At 38.1% G+C, this 20,627-nt stretch overlaps 1 long non-coding RNA gene across 2 annotated transcripts in view; it reads left to right on the top strand.

The window, feature by feature from the left end:
* Positions 1–20,627, top strand: part of LOC145681149 (uncharacterized) — a 469,136-nt gene that overhangs the window by 156,975 nt on the left and 291,534 nt on the right. For both annotated transcript variants that reach the window (XR_014130734.1, XR_014130735.1), the window contains exon 2: positions 17,969–18,074. This is a non-coding gene — a long non-coding RNA (uncharacterized LOC145681149). The remainder of the gene's footprint in view (positions 1–17,968; positions 18,075–20,627) is intronic.

Here is a 20,627-nt window from a genome sequence, read left to right as displayed (position 1 = left end):
GAAAGAACTACAATCCACCAAGACAGAAAAAATCATACGTGAAGATGAAGAGTTTAGCAGAAGACCGTGGAGCATGGAAGTCTCTTAGGTGCGCAAGTGACCTGTCAATAGTGGTAGAATCCGTAAGATGATGATGATAAGAGAACCACAACCGAGGACTTCGAAAACCAGTTATGATTCGCGGACTGAGAAATACTACTCTATGGCATGTGGGATCAATATTGAAATTGAATGGATTAATTTCTACCATTTTAGGTTTCAATCGAAGGGCAAGTACCAAGATGTAACCTATTTTTGAATCCAAGTTACAAGCAAAATAATCTTACAGTCATATATCGTTTTTGCTCTGATATCTGTCTACAAACCAACGAACAAACACGTTCTACCTAGGTATATAAGCTTCACACATACTTATCCATATCATAATTTGGAAACGTAATAACAAATGCAATTTGGCACAAACAAAAGAAGTATTTAGGAATCCATTTCTCCGCAACGCCTATGCGGAAAAAGGATTCAGAACCAAATTTAGGTAAGAAAACTTTCACTCTTATTTTTTTATTTAAAAAAAAAGGAAAAATGTGAAATAACAGCTGAGTTTTCCCACATTCTAATTTCCGCTTCTGTGGTTTAGTTGAGCATATCACCCGACAAAAAATGAAGAAAGAGAGAGAGAGAACAAAAACAGAGCTTCATTTTCTAAATTTGAATTTGTGGTTTCCTTTAATAACAATAAAAAAAAACATCACTTGAAGTGGAAGTAATGGATAATGTGTATTGGTTGAAAAACTATAATTTGTACAACGGGCATGGCCCATGGATTAATCTTCGCTGTGGCCCGTGCCCTTTCCAAAAATAAAACGAGTTTAAATCTCTCAGCAAATCGTAGTGGTACTCTATCATAGTTGAAAACATCAATGTAAAAAAAATGAAATGAAATCTTTAAGTTTTACATCCCACGGTTATGCCGGTTAGGCTAAAGGAGACGGTGATGACGAGAAATGAATGAAATGGTGGAATGAGGAAAGTGATAGGAAACGAGAGAACCCCGAGGAAAGCCATACACACGGTGTTTGTCCATCACAAAGTTCACTTGGCGCGAGCTGGGATCAAACCAGGGACCCCAGAGGTGAACGCTCTACCCCTGAGCCTACCGCGGCCCCAAAATATTAATGTAATCAGCAATGTTTGGCGGGCTCAAGGTCCTGATTTAGGATAAAGATTTTCTGTAGACGAGATATTGATCTAAAATGTATTATCAAATATAGTATAAATAAAAATTAATAAACAAAAATGAAATCGACAATACCTGAAACCAGCTGAATTGTTTGAATCAATTTTCTAAACGTAGTTACTACTTTGTTTGAACTGGGTTTTAATCATGTTACTTTCATTCAAATGCAAATTCAAATTCAAATGCGTGCCCGAGAAAGTTTTGCTCATCAGGTAGGGGAAGAGTTGATTTCTATAGTATATTTTATTTGTCAATGTTTTCAGTGATGCCCACCCCCCTCATTTCCATGACGCACCCCCCCTCAATTGTCTATCCGTAGGTGTTCTTCCATGAAAAAAAAATATTTTCGATTAATTTTTACACCTCCTCAAACATATTTATATAGATTTTTACCCCCCCCCCAAATATTTCAATGACGCAGTTTGCGTCATAGCCCCCCCTTGTGGGCACCCCTGATGTTTTTGTCTATTTCAAATCACTCAAATTGTAGAAAATGGTGTCAGATGACTAGTGTTGTAAATAGAAAAAAACGTTCGTATGTTTTTCAGAAATGTACGTTTTTTAGAAAAAAACATTGCCTCTCGTTTTTTTTTCTAAATTTCGTTTTTTTTTCAAATAGTCATTTTTAATGCATCTTACGTCTATTTAAGTATGAAATATTTTTATGTAGGGGTAATCACCGTAAAATGCAACATAAATTAAGCGCTAGATACTGATACGCTACAAATATTTTACAATTTACATGAATACCACACCTATTAACAATTCGGGTTTCAGCAGTTTTTATCAATATCAACTAAGAAATAAAAGTAGAAATGAAATTTTGTTTTTTCGTGAAAGCAGGACTTTAATAAGTACCAAAATAATGTCACGAACAGTATAAAATTCAAATAACTTGTCTAAAGGTAAAAACAATTACTAATTTGCCTACTACTATTTTTCTAAATATCATATATAAATAATTTTTTGACTAGATATATATGATATGCAAAGCAGGTGTAGCAGGAAAATCAGACCCCAGGAAAATTGTCACCCCGGGTGCTAATTTTCCCAGGAAAACAAGACCCCAGGAATCACCTTTACACGGGGTGATACTTTTACTAGGAAAATTATCACCCCGGGGTGTTAATTTTCCCAGGAAAATTGTCACCCCGGGGGCATAAATTTCCCGAATATCAATTTAAAATGCACATATGGAGGTATAATTTTCCTGGCCAGGAAAAATGGAACCCCAACTAACAAACACAGAAAAATACTACCAAAATATTCAATCCTTTGTCATTTCATTAGTCTTTAGAAAGCCGATTTGTCCACACAATAGGGTGGGGGTATAATTTTCCTGGCCAGGAAAAATGGACCCCACGTAAAAAAACGCTGAAAATAAGCACCAAAAAATTAAAACTTTTGCCATTTCATGTGTCTTTGGAAACGAGATTTGTCCACACAGTAGGGTGGGGGTATAACTTTCCTGGCCAGGAAAAATGGACCCCACCTAAAAAACGCTGAAAACAAGCACCGAAAAATTCAATCCTTTGTCATTTCATTAGTCTTTAGAAAGCCGATTTGTCCACACAGTAGGGTGGGGGTACAATTTTCCTGGCCAGGAAAAATGGATTCCACCTAAAAAAACGCTGGAAACAACTACCAAAAATTCAATGCTTTGCCATTTCATTAGTCTTTAGAAAGGCGATTTGTCCATACAGTTGGGTGGGGGTATAATTTTCCTGGCCAGGAAAAATAGACCCCACCTGCAAAAACGCTGAAAACAACCACCGAAAAATTCAATGCTTTGCCATTTCATTAGTCTTTAGAAAGGCGATTTGTCCACACAGTAGGGTGGGGGTATAATTTTCCTGGCCAGGAAAAATGGGCCCCCACCTAAAAAAACGCTGAAAAAACCGCCGAAAAATTCAATGCTTTGTCATTTCATTAGTCTTTAGGAAGCCGATTTGTCCACACAGCCGATTTGTCCAACGCTAAAAAAAACGCTCAGCGATTTTTAGGTGGGGTCCATTTTTCCTGGCCAGGAAAATTGTACCCCCACCCTACTGTGTGGACAAATCTCGTTTCCAAAGAACATGAAATGTCAAAAGTTTTAATTTTTTGGTGCTTATTTTCAGCGTTTTTTTACGTGGGGTCCATTTTTCCTGGCCAGGAAAATTATACTCCCACCCTACTGTGTGGACAATTCGGCTTTCTAAAGACTAATGAAATGGCAAAGTATTGAATTTTTCGGTGCTTGTTTTCAGCGTTTTTTTAGGTGTGATCCATTTTTCCTGGCTAGGAAAATTGTACCCCCACCCTACTGTGTGGACAAATCTCGTTTCCAAAGAACATGAAATGTCAAAAGTTTTAATTTTTTGGTGCTTATTTTCAGCGTTTTTTTACGTGGGGTCCATTTTTCCTGGCCAGGAAAATTATACTCCCACCCTACTGTGTGGACAATTCGGCTTTCTAAAGACTAATGAAATGGCAAAGCATTGAATTTTTCGGTGCTTGTTTTCAGCGTTTTTTTAGGTGTGATCCATTTTTCCTGGCTAGGAAAATTATACCCCCACCCTACTGTGTGGACAAATCGGCTTTCTAAAGACTAATGAAATTTCAAAGCATTGAATTTTTCGGTGGATTGTTTTCAGCGTTTTTTTTAGGAGGGGTCCATTTTTCCTGGCCAGGAAAATTATACCCTCACCCTACTCTGTGGACAAATCGGCTTTCTAAAGACTAATGAAATGGCAAAGCATTGAATTTTTCGGTGGTTGTTTTCAGCGTTTTTTTAGGTGGGGTCCATTTTTCCTGGACAGGAAAATTATACTCCCACCCTACTGTGTGGACAAATCGCCTTTCTAAAGACTAATGAAATGCAAAGCATTGAATTTTTCGGTGGTTGTTTTCAGCGTTTTTTTATGTGGGATCCATTTTTCCTAGCCAGGTAAATTATACCCCCAACCTACTGTGTGGACAAATCGGCTTTCTAAAGACTAATGAAATGCAAAGCATTGAATTTTTCGGTGGTTGTTTTCAGCGTTTTTTTATGTGGGATCCATTTTTCCTAGCCAGGTAAATTATACCCCCAACCTACTGTGTGGACAAATCGGCTTTCTAAAGACTAATGAAATTTCAAAGCATTGAATTTTTCGGTGGATTGTTTTCAGCGTTTTTTTAGGAGGGGTCCATTTTTCAGGGCCAGGAAAATTATACCCCCATCCTACTGTGTGGACAAATCGGCTTTCTAAAGACTAATGAAATGGCAAAGCATTGAATTTTTCGGTTGTTGTTTTCAGTGTTTTTTTAGGTGGGAACCATTTTTCCTAGCCAGGTAAATTATACCCCCAACCTACTGTGTGGACAAATCGGCTTTCTAAAGACTAATGAAATGCAAAGCATTGAATTTTTCGGTGGTTGTTTTCAGCGTTTTTTTATGTGGGATCCATTTTTCCTAGCCAGGTAAATTATACCCCCAACCTACTGTGTGGACAAATCGGCTTTCTAAAGACTAATGAAATGCAAAGCATTGAATTTTTCGGTGGTTGTTTTCAGCGTTTTTTTTATGTGGGATCCATTTTTCCTAGCCAGGTAAATTATACCCCCAACCTACTGTGTGGACAAATCGGCTTTCTAAAGACTAATGAAATTTCAAAGCATTGAATTTTTCGGTGGATTGTTTTCAGCGTTTTTTTAGGAGGGGTCCATTTTTCAGGGCCAGGAAAATTATACCCCCATCCTACTGTGTGGACAAATCGGCTTTCTAAAGACTAATGAAATGGCAAAGCATTGAATTTTTCGGTTGTTGTTTTCAGTGTTTTTTTAGGTGGGAACCATTTTTCCTGGCCAGGAAAATTATACTCCCACCCTACTGTGTGGACAAATCGGCTTTCTAAAGACTAATGAAATGGCAAAGCATTGAATTTTTCGATGGTTGTTTTCAGCGTTTTTTTAGGTGGGGTCCATTTTTCCTGACCAGGAATATTATACCCGCACCCTACTGTGTGGACAAATCGGCTTTCTAAAGACTAAAGAAATGACAAAGGATTTAATTTTTCGGTGCTTGTTTTCAGCGTTTTTTAGGTGGGGTCCATTTATCCTGGCCAGGAAAATTGTACCCCCACCCTACTGTGTGGACAAATCGCCTTTCTAAAGACTAATGAAATGCAAAGCATTGAATTTTTCGGTGGTTGTTTTCAGCGTTTTTTTTATGTGGGATCCATTTTTCCTAGCCAGGTAAATTATACCCCCAACCTACTGTGTGGACAAATCGGCTTTCTAAAGACTAATGAAATTTCAAAGCATTGAATTTTTCGGTGGATTGTTTTCAGCGTTTTGTTAGGAGGGGTCCATTTTTCAGGGCCAGGAAAATTATACCCCCATCCTACTGTGTGGACAAATCGGCTTTCTAAAGACTAATGAAATGGCAAAGCATTGAATTTTTCGGTTGTTGTTTTCAGTGTTTTTTTAGGTGGGAACCATTTTTCCTGGCCAGGAAAATTATACTCCCACCCTACTGTGTGGACAAATCGGCTTTCTAAAGACTAATGAAATGGCAAAGCATTGAATTTTTCGATGGTTGTTTTCAGCGTTTTTTTAGGTGGGGTCCATTTTTCCTGACCAGGAATATTATACCCGCACCCTACTGTGTGGACAAATCGGCTTTCTAAAGACTAAAGAAATGACAAAGGATTTAATTTTTCGGTGCTTGTTTTCAGCGTTTTTTAGGTGGGGTCCATTTATCCTGGCCAGGAAAATTGTACCCCCACCCTACTGTGTGGACAAATCGGCTTTCTAAAGACTAATGAAATGGCAAAACATTGAATTTTTCGGCTTTTTTTCAGCGTTTTTTTAGGTAGGGTCCATTTTTCCTGACCAGGAAAATTATACCCCCACCCTACTGTGTGGACAAATCGGCTTTCTAAAGACTAATGAAATGGCAAAGCATTGAATTTTTCGGTGGTTGTTTTCAGGGTTTTTGCAGGTGGGGTCTATTTTTCCTAGCCAGGAAAATTATACCCCCACCCAACTGTGTGGACAAATCGCCTTTCTAAAGACTAATGAAATGGCAAAGCATTGAATTTTTGGTGGTTGTTTTCAGCGTTTTTTTAGGTGGGGTCCATTTTTCCTGGCCAGGAAAATTATACCCCCATCCTACTCTGTGGACAAATCGGCTTTCTAAAGACTAATGAAATGGCAAAGCATTGAATTTTTCGGTGGTTGTTTTCAGCGTTTTTTTAGGTGGGGTCCATTTTTCCTGGCCAGGAAAATTATATTCCCACCCTACTGTGTGGACAAATCGGCTTTCTAAAGACTAATGAAATGGCAAAGCATTGAATTTTTCGGTGCTTGTTTTCAGCGTTTTTTAGGTGGGGTCCATTTTTCCTGGCCAGGAAAATTATACCCCCACCCTACTGTGTGGACAAATCTCGTTTCCAAAGACACATGAAATGGCAAAAGTTTTAATTTTTTGGTGCTTATTTTCAGCGTTTTTTACGTGGGGTCCATTTTTCCTGGCCAGGAAAATTATACCCCCACCCTATTGTGTGGACAAATCGGCTTTCTAAAGACTAATGAAATGACAAAGGATTGAATATTTTGGTAGTATTTTTCTGTGTTTGTTAGGTGGGGGTCCATTTTTCCTGGTCAGGAAAATTATACCCCCATATGTACATTTTAAATTGATATTCGGGAAATTTATGCCCCCGGGGTGACAATTTTCATGGGAAAATTAACACCCCGGGGTGATAATTTTCCTAGGAAAAGTATCACCCCGTGTAAAGGTGATTCCTGGGGTCTTATTTTCCTGGGAAAATTAGCACCCGGGGTGACAATTTTCCTGGGGTCTGATTTTCCTGCTACACCGGCTCTACCACGTATGCAACACGTGCATTTGCGTGGAGCGGCAAGTTTGGATGATCCGGCAAAATCTGTCATAAGTATATTATTTAAAGTAAATATTTCATGTTGGAAGCAGACTTCATGATTATGGTAGTTACATTTACTAAGCTGACCTATTTGAATACAGAGGTTGTTCAGTCTGCATTTGGCCAATTTCGACTTACCGAAAAATTTAGAAGAATCCATGGCGCCAGGTCCGTAAGTGCTCGATGTGTTGAACTTGGTTCCTAACAATAGCCCGACAGCGTAATTTCCACTGTAATAGGCTTCTCTGAAGAACTGGGAGGGGAATCTTGTAGCATTCCATTTGCACAGCTTTCCAAAGTCCTTCCACAGTTGTCAAATGCCATTTTCCCAAAGCCCACTTCAGCAATCCAAATCCACAATAGTCCATAGGACTTGCATCTAGAGATTTAACAGGTACCTCATTGAAAGGTGTCACCTGTATACCACTTGCCTCCTCCATCTCCCTGTAGAATGTGAGGGACGGTCGTGAGGTATGTGATGAGGCCTTGTCAATATGAATGCGCACTAGATTGTCGTCATTTCCGTACATTGTTGGAATCTCATGCTCGTAGATCGGCCGCATGATCTGCTCCTGAAAATACTGCGAATTTATTTTGCAGTTCTTCGCCACCCTACGAATCTCCAGTTTACCTCTTTAACAGTAGTCAGTAACGACCATGAACCCTTTTGGGAAATATTCTTTACAGACACGGACCCACCTTCTGAAATTCTTGGCGCCTTTCTCTCGGTACATGATGGCTCTCGGTTTGCTGCAGTCGGAAAGGTAAATCCATGCTTCATCGAGCGTTACGACGTACATCCACCTTTGTTTTGCCAGATACCTTTCGTACAGCTTTCGGGCGGTACACTTTCGTTCCTTTTCGTGGGCATTCGTGAGAAGATGGCCACGAGCTTTCATGACTTTTTCCAGCTTGAGTTGATGGTGTAACGTCCGGCTCACAGTTCCCAAAGACACGTCAAGACGATTAGCCATACACCTTTGTGTTGGCGGATTTTCTTGCATTACCATTTTGCGAAGTTTTCTCTGCATGGTGGAGGTAGCTTTGGTGCATTCCCGCTTCCTAGGCAACTTCGTTGATGATCCAAATGGTGGAGCTTCGTGGCCCTTATACTTTTTAATAACATTTTTATTCCACTTAAACTGATGTTGCAACCATTCTTCTTGCACTGTTTTCTAATCACAGAAACACTAAAGTGAGCGTCATATAGAGCCGCAACATAGCCTTCCCAAAACCGGCTTAGTTTGGGCGGCATTTTGGTAACAGAATGGAAACCCACACACTTGAAAACAAATCTAACATAACACTCACAGCAATGGTCCTGTTTTGCGCGTTATTGTCGTCCGCGCGGAAAAACAACTCCGTTCCCAGGAAGCCATTGCACAACACTGCAGGACGCCACGAGCCAGGTCGGGTGAGTCCATTCTGCCCGGGAGGAGGAAGGAACGAAATCGGCCAAACGTAGGCTGAACAACCACTGTACTACATTCATAAATTAGGTTTAGGTTGCATTAGTTTAAGGTCACATGGACAATGCTAAATCAAATGGTCAAATAAATCCGAGCACAAATTGATTGTTGTCAAATGCAAGAATTCAATTCTCGAATAGTATTGAATATCCCATTTAGTAAGTTATCACAGTTTTGATATGACAACTAGTCTTGTTTTTGTCAGAAACAAGTTCCTTATCATTGAAGATAGAAATAAGTTTTTTTTAAATGTTAACAGATGTAGAAGAAAATTCAAGATAAAAGAGCTAGTTGCACTGGAATTGCAAACTGATACGTTGAGATTGGAGCTCGATATTGAATTCTATAAAAAGGATTACCATCTTTCCTCTGCAGGTGGGTTTGCTTTATCTTTCCCTAACATAATAGATTAATATTTAAAGAAAAAACATACACAACGGGATTGCATTTTTAGTAAATATTTAAGCCTTTCTGAGTGCGACTGCACTAACCCTCCCCTTCGTTGTTCATGCTGGAGTAGCATACTTAAAATCATGACTTAAGATTTGTTCTTTCTGGAGAAAGGGGGAGGCGGCAAATTATGCCATTGCATAACTAGGACAAATTGACTAGGACCGGCAGTGATGATATGCGTATAAAAGGCATGAATATAGGATGACACCATTTGAAGTAATGCAGGGTGTTTCAAAATTAATATTAGGGTTTTCAAACTTTGTAGCATCTATTAGAATTAACTTACAATTATAAATATTATATCAAATGAAAGAGCAACTCAAACAGTTTTGTACGCACGTATGTACATGCATTGTTTCTTCTGTCTGCTGTAAGAAACAGCAAGTAGCAAAGATGGAGACTAGAGAGCAGAAAGCTTTTTGTGTTTTAATAAAGACAATCTGTACAGTGCCACCGTCTGTGTGAAGAATATTAAGGAGACGCATTCAACTACGTCTTTATCGTTTGCAGTTGCTACAGGTCTAAAGCCTACAGACTACGGTGTACGTGCCAATTTCGCAAGTGAAATATCGCTGCATAACAATGAAGATTTTCCGGATCGTGTCATCTTCAGTAATAAATCGATATTTCACCTAAGAGCTAATGTGAGCACTCATAATGTTTGCATCTGGCCGTCAGCAAATCTTCAGGAGATGGTACAGTTGAAACGAGACTCCCCTAAATTGAATGTGTTTTGTGCCATATGGCGAAAAGTTTATGGGCCTTTCTCGCCTATCTACTAGATGTGTGCCGTGTGACGAATGCATCTCACATTGAACACTTGTAGCAAAGACTGTTTGAGGTGCTCTTTTACTTGATGCATTGCTCATAAAAGTACGTAAAATGTAATAAGTACTACGAAAACTTAAAACCCCAATATTCATTTTGAAACACCCTGTATTTCTCACCAGCAGTGTTGGAACTAAGATGTAAAAAGGAAAGAACATTTTCCTTATAAAGTTATTGTTTACAACAACGATATTGTTATTAGTCGAGACTATAACTACCACAACAACACGGGTTAGTAGTCAAAAAATGTAATCAAATGTATACTCGGTTGCCCAGATGGCTAATGTGGCACACAGGGGTGTGTCGCTTTTTTAATCCGCTTCTGTGTGGACAATAATTAAGATATCGGGATATTATTCTTGCCAAATATGGTTGGATCATAGTTTATCATATACATTTCTTTTTCTTCTGGTGTCGAATTTCCTTTTGAAATTTCACCCCAGTCAAAAATTCGAGAATTTTCGAATTTCGAATTTCCTTTACTTCTTTTTTCCCTGTAGTTTCCTTCGTTGTAGAAAGACCTCCTTAAGACTTGCCAGGTAGATACCTCGGATGGATATCTAACTGTTGACATCAATTGGACGGGACTGCGCTCAGTGCTGCCAATTAGGGAAATTAAAATTTCCCTAAATTTGTGCAAAGAAATCGAAATTTTTGTTTATAAATCCGTACCTATACGTCCGAGTGCAAGTCAACTTACGCCAATCGAACATTTGTCGTTACTTAACAAACGCAAGTACAGATCGTTACAATGGGGTAATTAGGGGGTGCACGAAAAATTCGTATTTAGGTTTTAACCATTGATTTTTCTAGTTTTTCACTACTTTTCTGTTTACCGTAATATATTTTTGGTAATTAGAAACTTTGTTCATTAAATATCGCCATAATACTTGTAGGATATATTAGTGGTGTACCAATCTTTAATTTAAGATAGTTTGCGTCTGTCTGGTAGCAGTGTTGCCAGCTACAGAAAATTTTAAGTCCAGATTTTAGGGGGATATTTCGGGAAAATTATCTGTTTTGTCTCTATTATTTCCCTCTTGTTGGCTACATCGGAACAAACGTACCAGTATCTGGAAGTCTCGTCTTTGGTCTACACAATGCACTATAGAAAGTTTCAACAGGATAATTAGGGGAAGTACAGTGAGGTTTACAGTAGACCTTGTTCTCTAATTTTAAAGGTAACCGTGATTTTTTTAAAAGGTACAATGAGATATTTTTTATTGACATGCTTACTTCATTAGATATCGTCCCAACACTTGCAGAATACATTAGAGGGATACCAAAGCTTATTTTAAGATAGTTTGTGTGTGTCTGATTGTGGTGTTGCCAGCTACAGAAAATTTTAATTCCAGACTTTAGGGGCAAATTTTGAAAAAAAAAATCCCTTTTTGTTTCTATTATTTTCTTTTTGTTGGCTACATTCGAACAAAAGTACCAGTGTCTAACGTCCTTGTCCTTAGCCTACACAGCGCACTATAAAAAGTTTCACTAGAATAATTAGGGGAAGTACAGTTGAGGTTTATAATAAACCATGTTCTGGAAATGGTGAATATCTGGTAGAATGAGATATATTTTTTTTAAATTTCATGGTTACTTTGTTAGATATCGCGATGATACTTGTAGGATACATTCTTGGAGTACTAAGGTTTATTTTCAGATAGCTTTCGCCTGTCTGATGGCAGTGTTTCCAGCCAAAATAATTAATTCCCGATTTTAGGTGAAAAATTCGGAAAATTTCCCTTTCCCCCTCTATTATTACCCTCTTACTGGCTACATTGAAACAAACGTACTACTATATGAAAGCTTCCTCTTTGTTCTACAGAATGCACCATAAAAAGTTTCAATAGGATGATTAGAGAAGCTGTAGCCCCGGTATATCTGTTAATTTTTGCTTCTGAGGCGTAAAAAGTGTCAAAACTTCATGTATGAGAGAGATTTTTTTATTTCCCTCTTTGAATGGAAGCCAGCGACTTCAGGATTTCACTGTATCTTGTCAACACACCAAAGATCTTTTTAGGTGACTTGAACCCATATAGCAGCAGTGGTGCTACATACAAAAAATTTTGAAATTCGGTTCGGGAATTTTTTTTTGTAAATTTTCAGCCCTACATTTCCCTTAATAATTTCCCACCCGCTGGTAACACTGCAATGCAACTTACACCAAAAAGTAGCCACATTCATTTTCTAAAAAACAAGGCCTTAACCGTATCAATCGAATGAATGATTTTTGAGCAATAAGTCACTAACTGAAAATGTAGAAAAACGCCAAAAATGACCTGGGTCCGAAAGAAATAATCACACAATTTTGCTCGTATAGGTACAAAGAAACAAACGATTTGTAAGTTACGAGGGCTTCGACTCAAGTTCTGTTGATTATATCAGTAATCTGCAACATAAATCAATAAATAATAGTTGCCAGAAAAAAACAGACATTTGAAAAAAATGAAAAAGAACGATGTTTTTCATCGAAAAAAAAAACCCACAAAAAAAACGTTTTTTTTACAACACTACAGATGACCACCACTGATTTTGATCGACTTAACATATGTAAGTCCTCTAAGTCATGTATGAGTAATCGCAAAATATTCTGGAAATGTAAGCACTGGAAGGGAAGGTACAGTATATTGTGTCATTATTAAAAGCTGTGAATAATAATGGTCCAATAATACTAGTAATAAACAGATGTATTCCAGTTCTTTTTAGTTCTGGGGTAGGCCCAACCCTTCTGGCTATGAAACTGATCTTGAAAAGATACTCCTATATAATTTAAATGAATAATTATATATATATATATATATATATATATATATATATATATATATATATATATATATATATATATATATATATATATATATATGTATGTATGTATGTATGTATGTACGCATGTGTGTGTGAGTGTGTGTGCGTGTACCACTACATGGCATATTTTTAAAAATACCAAATTACTAGTCTGATTGCTTATTTTTTCTTTGTAAGCTGCAAATTTGTTTCTCAGTATAATTATCTTGCAATTTCAAACTGCTTGCATTAAAAAAAATTCGATTTCCCTTAAAATATTTGCAAAAGAAGAGTGCTAGTGATTTGTTCGAAGGTTACATAAATCTACATAAATGAAAGGGTGGAGTGGTAGAATGCAAGATGCAAGGAACTATATTTTGCAAAACCAGTTGACCTCCATGCTACTAATATTAAATTTGCTCACTGAAATGATCATTTTTATCTAGGATCACTATTAATAGACCAAAATTATATCCACAAAGAAATTAAGTGTCGACTGAAAAGAGGGAAATCATGTTATTATTCAGTTCAACGTCTGTTATTTTCGCGATTTCTGTTGAAGAATTTGAAGTTTGTTGTGCTAAATGATGGTCTCTTACTTTAAAAGAAAAACTCACGTAGACAGAAAGTATTTGAGAATAGAGTTCAAAGGCGAATATTTGGATTCAAGCGGGACCGAAATGGAGAATGGCAGAAACTTCGTAACTAGGAATCAGGGGCGGATCCAGGACGGACTTTTGGGGGGGGAGGCGGTGGGTTGTAATACTGCTACTTAGAACTACTTTTAAGAGCTCCAAACTCTGGAATGGGTTTTATTTATATATAAAATAAGAAAGTTTCCTCTTCTGGGGAAATGCGATTGCCCCTGCGAGGAACTAAATAATTTATACTGCTTACCAAACTTTGCTCGGGTATTCAAGGAAGAAGGGCTCAGTTAGTTTCAGGCACAAATTTACTAAATTCAGGCTGTTGCTGAATTCACAAAGGATCTCCAGAAATATTTATTTCAATACTGCTTTTACTCGGTAGAGGAATAAATGAATTACTAGCTACATTAGAATTTTACATGATCTACAGTAAATCAGAGTCATTTCTTGTTTCTAGCCAGTGGTGCTATTCTAATTTTATATATATATATATATATATATATATAGAGAGAGAGAGAGAGAGAGAGAGAGAGTTAATGAACTATACAGACAAACTGTAAAAGGAGATTCCTCACATCAATATCAGAAAAAAAGTTCATATGGACCTATGGCGAAAAGTGCATAGTTTCAGAGGTAGAACTGTCCAAAATCGCGAAAATGCCAAATTTCAACAGGTCCTATTTCGAATTCCAGAAACTGTGGATGGTGGTCCTTATCAGCGTAAAGGAAGTGACGCATACACAATTAAAAAATGCATATTTCATTAATTGTCAGCGCGTGTACAGAGTATTCCATACAGGGTGAAATTCCCAGACATGCCATCAACCGAATTTTGAGATATGCTCTGACTTTGTGATTGGTCCAAAGTAGGCAAACGATAAGCCTTGATAGCAGTGAACACAGAATCCTTTGGTGCGATGTCGGAGGTGTTAAGAATCGTAAGCAGGACGGTCTCTCGTACTCAGAAAAACGCATACTGCAGTGTTTTCTTTCACGCTTATAGAGTCCAAGTGAAGAAAACGTGAAATATACCGTGACAAAAATACATCATATCACACCTTATGCACAAAAAGACATAGAGCTGCAGATTCCTAACACTTCCGACTTCCCTCCGAAGTACTGGATGTTCATTGTTGTCAAGGATTACCTTCTATCTACTTTAGACTATCCTTGAAATCAGGGTACATCTCACAACTCCATTGAGGTCATATCTGAGAATTACACCCTTCAGGGAATACCCTGTTTACCTACTGAAAAATGACGAAATACGCAATTTTGAATTGTATATGCGTGGCTTCCTTTACGCTGATAAGGACCACCATCCACAGTTTCTGGAATTCGAAATAGTGCCTGTTTTCTCTTATTTTGATGTAAGGAATCACCTCTTACAGTTTGTCGGTATAGTTCATTAACACCCCGTATATATATATATATATACAGTGGCGGATCCAGGATATGATCAAGGGAGGGGCTAAACCATAATTTGCCGCTTCATCCAGTGTAAAACAGGATTGAAGTCCATTTTATCCAGTGTATACCTGAGGGTCAAGGGGGTATATAGCCCCTATAGCACCTTATATATATATATATATATATATATATATATATATATATATATATATATATATATATATATATATATATATATATATATAAACTGGGTGTTCTAAAAATGGCACTATTTTACAAGTCATAAGAAAGCAATTATATATATATATATATATATATATATATATATATATATGCCTCTCGGGTCCTCGTTTGGAAACACGAACGGCACTATGTGGCAACGTCGCAGATAAAGATCCACAGGAAAGATCTAGCAATTTATCAAATTGTTATATTGATTCTTTCCACGTTGAAGTTAAAGTTGACAGTAGCACCAGCTAGTAGCATAACAATCGATGTAACTGCTTGATGGATTCGTAGATCAATACTAATGGTTCCAACTTAATCTGTGACGTTGCCAAAAAGTGACATTTTGATTTCCTATATTGGCTGAAAGAGGTTCTAAAGGGTATGCCATTGTACAGTATTTTTGCTTTATTTCGACCTGAAGAACAACATTGTTCATGGGTGCCATTTTTAGAACACTCAATATATATATATATATATATATATATATATATATATATATATATATATATATATATATATATATATATATATATGGATGTTTTGGTAGAGTCAAATGATAGTCCGGGTGTCTTTTCCCCTTCACCAAGTTTTATTACAAAATATAATATAATAAATACAAGTGTCTCTAATTCAATGTCTCTTCCTCAATGACCAAGTGAAGGAATACTAAATGTTTTGCCGGGTGCCCCTTCCACTCAGGGCAGTTTCCAGAACAATTTGGCAGGTTGTAGGTTAGAATCGGATTATAAGTTTAAGATGGGATCCCTAGTCCAGTGCGACACAGGGTAAGGAAGAGGTGCTCCTAGTCCACAGCGACATAGGAAGGTAAAGGTTAGGCGATCAGTTGATCGACTGATGCTGGGTCCCTCGGTGGTCCTCCTTTTATTTGTTCTCCTCGGAACCTTCCGTGAGGTCCGTCTGCTTTCGGCGTTCCTCGGTGTCTTCCGCGTCGGCATGTTGTCTGCTAGGTTGTTTATAATCATTAGCACGTGTTGAGCTGACACGTGCGTCTGTTGTGATGTGGGGATCCTTGCACCCCCCACACTGGGAAAAAATAATCTGGAAGATTATTTTGAGAAAATACACTAACACACTTAAGATACTGTTTAGACACGTGCATCTGTTGTGATGTGGGGATCTTTGCAATATATACATAGATAATTATAATTCTGTTAGGAAACAAACCATGTAAGGTAGAAACAAAACTTCTTACGTTCTAGAAAGTAACACAAATTGCACCACTTAGGGTTCGAACTAAGAACTGTTTCTATTGCATTTTGTCCCGTCATGTTCAAACAAAACAGACTTTACGAGGGGAAAACATATGACAGAATATATAATAGTGTATTTTGTTAGTGAGAGTTAGTCAAAGCTTTACCAAAACCAGTCTTTTGCTGCCTGAAAATTTCAAATGTTTATTCTCACCAATGCAAATACGAAGCACTTAAAAGAATTAACAAAACCTGGAAACATTTAATTGAAGTGACTGGAAAATTCTTTATCAGTAACCTAAGATAAATATCTTGGCTCTCGTTCATTCAAATTTCTGTCTGCTTATTGAATTGAAATAATTCAAAGTTGCTTGTTTTCACAACAAAGCAAGCGAGCGGGAGTAGTACAGAGGTGTTTTCACAAAGGACATCTCTAATAACTCCCTACTTTCCTGACCGGTGGGTATCAGAGTTGATATGAGTATGCAGAAAACCGGTAGGCTCTGTAGGTCACGAATACGTTGGTCTCCGTGTTGCAAAGTGAAGTGTGTTCGAACAGAAGTCGAAAAATCGATCGACGGTCAAGACAGTGTTGTAGTCACTTCTCGGGTCGCCGTGCGCCACTGAAGAGGCTTTCGGTGGAGATATATGGGTCTATCCTTTTCTTACTCTGCTGCGTAATTCTATGTCGCATGTTACCCATGAAAACCTCCATGGATCCTCATAAAAAGTGACGAGAACCGGCCCTAAAGCACGGATTGTTTACATGTGAAGAAGCGTATTTCCGGTGACCAACGGACCCCTCGGGCAGTGTGAGTATAGGAAGAACGTGTAGACACGCTACTTTCCGGATATGGAAACCCCGATATCGCATTGAAGTTGTTCCTTTGCCACGGCCCAAAACAGCCAGACACAGCTGAACGTTCCCGGCTATTTCGACCCATGCATTAGGTGAGCTTCTATTGTGCATGTGCCAGAGAACAAATTGAACTGTGCCTCTCCCATAACACACTTCTCGCCACTGGCCTGATGGGTATCACAGCCAAGCCCAAGAATGGGTTTCAACTGAAACCAAATCAAGCTCAGCTGACAAGTGGCTCGAAATAACCGAGAGCGATCAGCAGTTTCTGGACGTTTTGAGCTCTGGCACTGGAGTAAAATCAAATGCGACATCGGGATTTTCTATATTCGGAAAGAAGCATGTCTGTCCGTTCTACGTATACCCCCTTTGCCCAAGGGGCTCGTCGGTCACCGGGTATACGCGACCTCAAGTAAACAATTCGTGCTACTGGGCCGGCTCTCGTCATTTCTTGTGAGAATCCTGCTGCATCTCTATGGTTTCATGGGTAGTATGCGACATAGAATTACGCAGCAGATTCAAATGAGGATAAATCCATATATCTCCACCTGAAGTCTCTCCAGTGGCGCACGGTGACCCAAGAAGTGACTACTACACTGTCGGGACCATCAATCGGTTTTTCGCTTCCTGTTCGAATACACCACACTTTGCGACATTGAAACCAACGTATTCGTGACCTACAGAGCCCGCCAGTTCTCTACACACCCATATCGACCCTGGTACTCACAGATCAAGAAAGTAGAGAGTCAGCAATGTATTGGGTGGAGGTGACCTTTATTTGGCTTCTTTCTTTCACTTTTGGTTGGGTCATGCGTTATATACACATGTGAGTGTTTATGTCTGGGTATAACAAACTGCGAACTTGAAATATTTTAACAACCGGTTCTAGCGACGGGAAATATTTTAACAATGCTAATTTTTGTCTTTTTATTGCAGGTAATCTGAAAGCTGTTGATTCAACAACAACGAATAGACGTCACAAGACGGATACTCAATCGACGTCGTAAGATGGATAATGTTTGCCTCTTTATGTACAATGCAGGTAATCTGAAATACGTTGATCTTAACACTGAGTAAGGTAAAGACTAAATCGACTACCCTTTGCTGAGATCCAAAAACGGTTTTGCTGACGTTACCACAGAGAAGTCCCAACGTGAACAATCGCTAACTTAGAAGTTTGGTCAACAACAAGTTCTAGCGAACTGGGAGTATTCGTAACGAATAACGTTCTGGGCAGCCATCGACGTTGCAGGAAACTGCGGAGACCATACGACAGGCGATCGAGCAGAGTCCAAAAGCGTCGACACATCGGCTCAGTTAGAAACACGTCATCCGAAAGTCCACTGTGTGGCAAACCTTGCGCTTCGTCCTGAAGGAAAAAGCTTATTACATCCAGGTGCTCCATCATCTTGAACCTGAAGACTATGCCGCACATATGGCCATGTCCCACAACTTAATTGAGGCATTTAACAATGCAAATTTGTTGACACAGCTCGTGTTCAGTGATGAGGCTACCTTTTACAAATGTGGCCTTGTTAATCGCCACAACACCAGAGTATGGGCTGAGAGAAACAATCATCGTCACGGAAATGGAACGTTAACACTCACAAGGTGAACGTGTATTTAGGCATAACCTAAGAGTGCATTTACGGTCCAATCGTTTCGCTGAAGCAACAATCACAACATCATACCTGGACATGCTTCAGCAATTTCTGCAGCCCCAATTGTTTGTAGACAACATTTCAGATTCGGTGCTGTTTCAACAAGATGGCAATCTCCTGCACATTATGCGTGATTACCTCAACGAGACGTTCAGAATATATTGGATTGGACGGGACTAAGTACGGTATTGAGAAGTACGCTCGCCTGATCTAACACACTTGGACTTCTTTGTAAGGGATCATATCAAGAGTCAAGTGTATAAGGCAGGGATGCAAATAAGCAACAAAATTTTACCCGCCCAAAAAACAAACTACTAGCCCATATCCCACAATAGAAATCATTTACTTACCTTCGGTATGATAGTAAATACTCGCCCGCACCGATGAATCACTCGCCGCGGGCGAGTGGACGAGTGCTTATTTGCATCCCTAGTATAAGGTGAAGATTAGGGATTTAACGCACATGCGTATCAGTGCGTAAATTACCCCAGCAATGTTGCAGCGTGTGCTCAGGTGTAATGTGGAGAGATGACAACTCTGTTTGGATATGGAGAGTGATCATGTCGAATTGGTGTGATTTCATTGACTTACGATGTCTTCTTTGATATTATAAACCAGCGTTTCCCAACCGGTGTGCCGCGGCACACTAGTGTGCCGCAAATGAGCCGCTGGTGTGCCGCGAGGAAATCGAAACAAAATTATTAATTCTATAGCAATCAAATTGCAAGACAAAGGGGAAAATGTGTATGTGTATTTCATATTATTATGAACCTCTACTATAAATCTACAATTTTAAGTTTCAGTACTGTGTTACTTTTCTGTACATTTTTAATGTTGAAAAAGTATTTATCATTATTGCTTCTTTATTGTTGCAGACTATTTCATAACTTGAAATTTTAAAATATCATTCAATCCTTTCGACAAAGCAAACATGCATACAAGTTAACTACATTTGTGTTTTAAAAGTAAAGGATATTTGTTTGTTCGTTCGTTATTTAATGATCTTCCTTCTTAGTGAAAGGTTGGATACAGTTTTCGAAAAAGAAGGTGTACTTTTAAAAACCTGATTCCTATATCTCATTGCAATTGTTTTCGGTTTTTAAATTAGAATGAAAAATAAGCATAATGATTTACCACGGAGGAAAACCAGTGATCGAGATTTCTTCTCTTTGAGAAGGAGATCAGTAATCACAGAAAAGAATTACCATGGTATTTTATATTTACAAATAACATCTATATGAGTGTGCCGCGAGAATTCAAGTTACACCTGTAGTGTGCCGCAAGTTGAAAAAGGTTGGGAAACGCTGTTATAAACACTTCATTTCAATTCAAGTGCTCCTTTCCAGAAATGGTTACGGACTTTTGGGACACTGTATATTCAAGGATTTCTACATACACTGCAAGGATTAATTACTTACTCCAACTTAATAATAAAATCATACAAAATGTAAGGCATAATTATTAAACTAGTGTGTGCAATTTACGTTATTATCTTTTCTTTTACTTTTATGTAGGGGAAAGTTGGTCAAAACGGGATAATTAATGTAAGATCTGAGATATCTCACTTCGAAATGAACTCATTACATTGAAACCTAGCCAAATTCTCGACAGCTATGTCTACTCCAGTTCATCAATTTGTAGTAGTTCAATATATATATATATATATATATATATATATATATATATATATATATATATATATATATATATATATATATATTCTACATGATATTAATATTTTTGGTATTTAGGTCAAAGTATGTCGTTTTGGCATACCGGTAGGATAAAACAGTGTTGGAAAAATATTTGAAATATTGAAAAGTATGTATAATAGATCGCTACTTTGTTACAATATTATTATAAGAGTGTGTGTTTAAGACTATACTTTCTATGTATTATTATAAGCGTTAACGTTTACTGAAAAATGTCAATTG

Source organism: Thermobia domestica, chromosome 3, assembly GCF_964235325.1.
Source record: "Thermobia domestica chromosome 3, izTheDome1.hap1.1, whole genome shotgun sequence".
Lineage (NCBI taxonomy): Eukaryota > Metazoa > Arthropoda > Insecta > Zygentoma > Lepismatidae > Thermobia > Thermobia domestica.
Note: the sequence above shows the minus strand (reverse complement) of the source record. Positions and strands in the feature narration are given on the sequence as shown.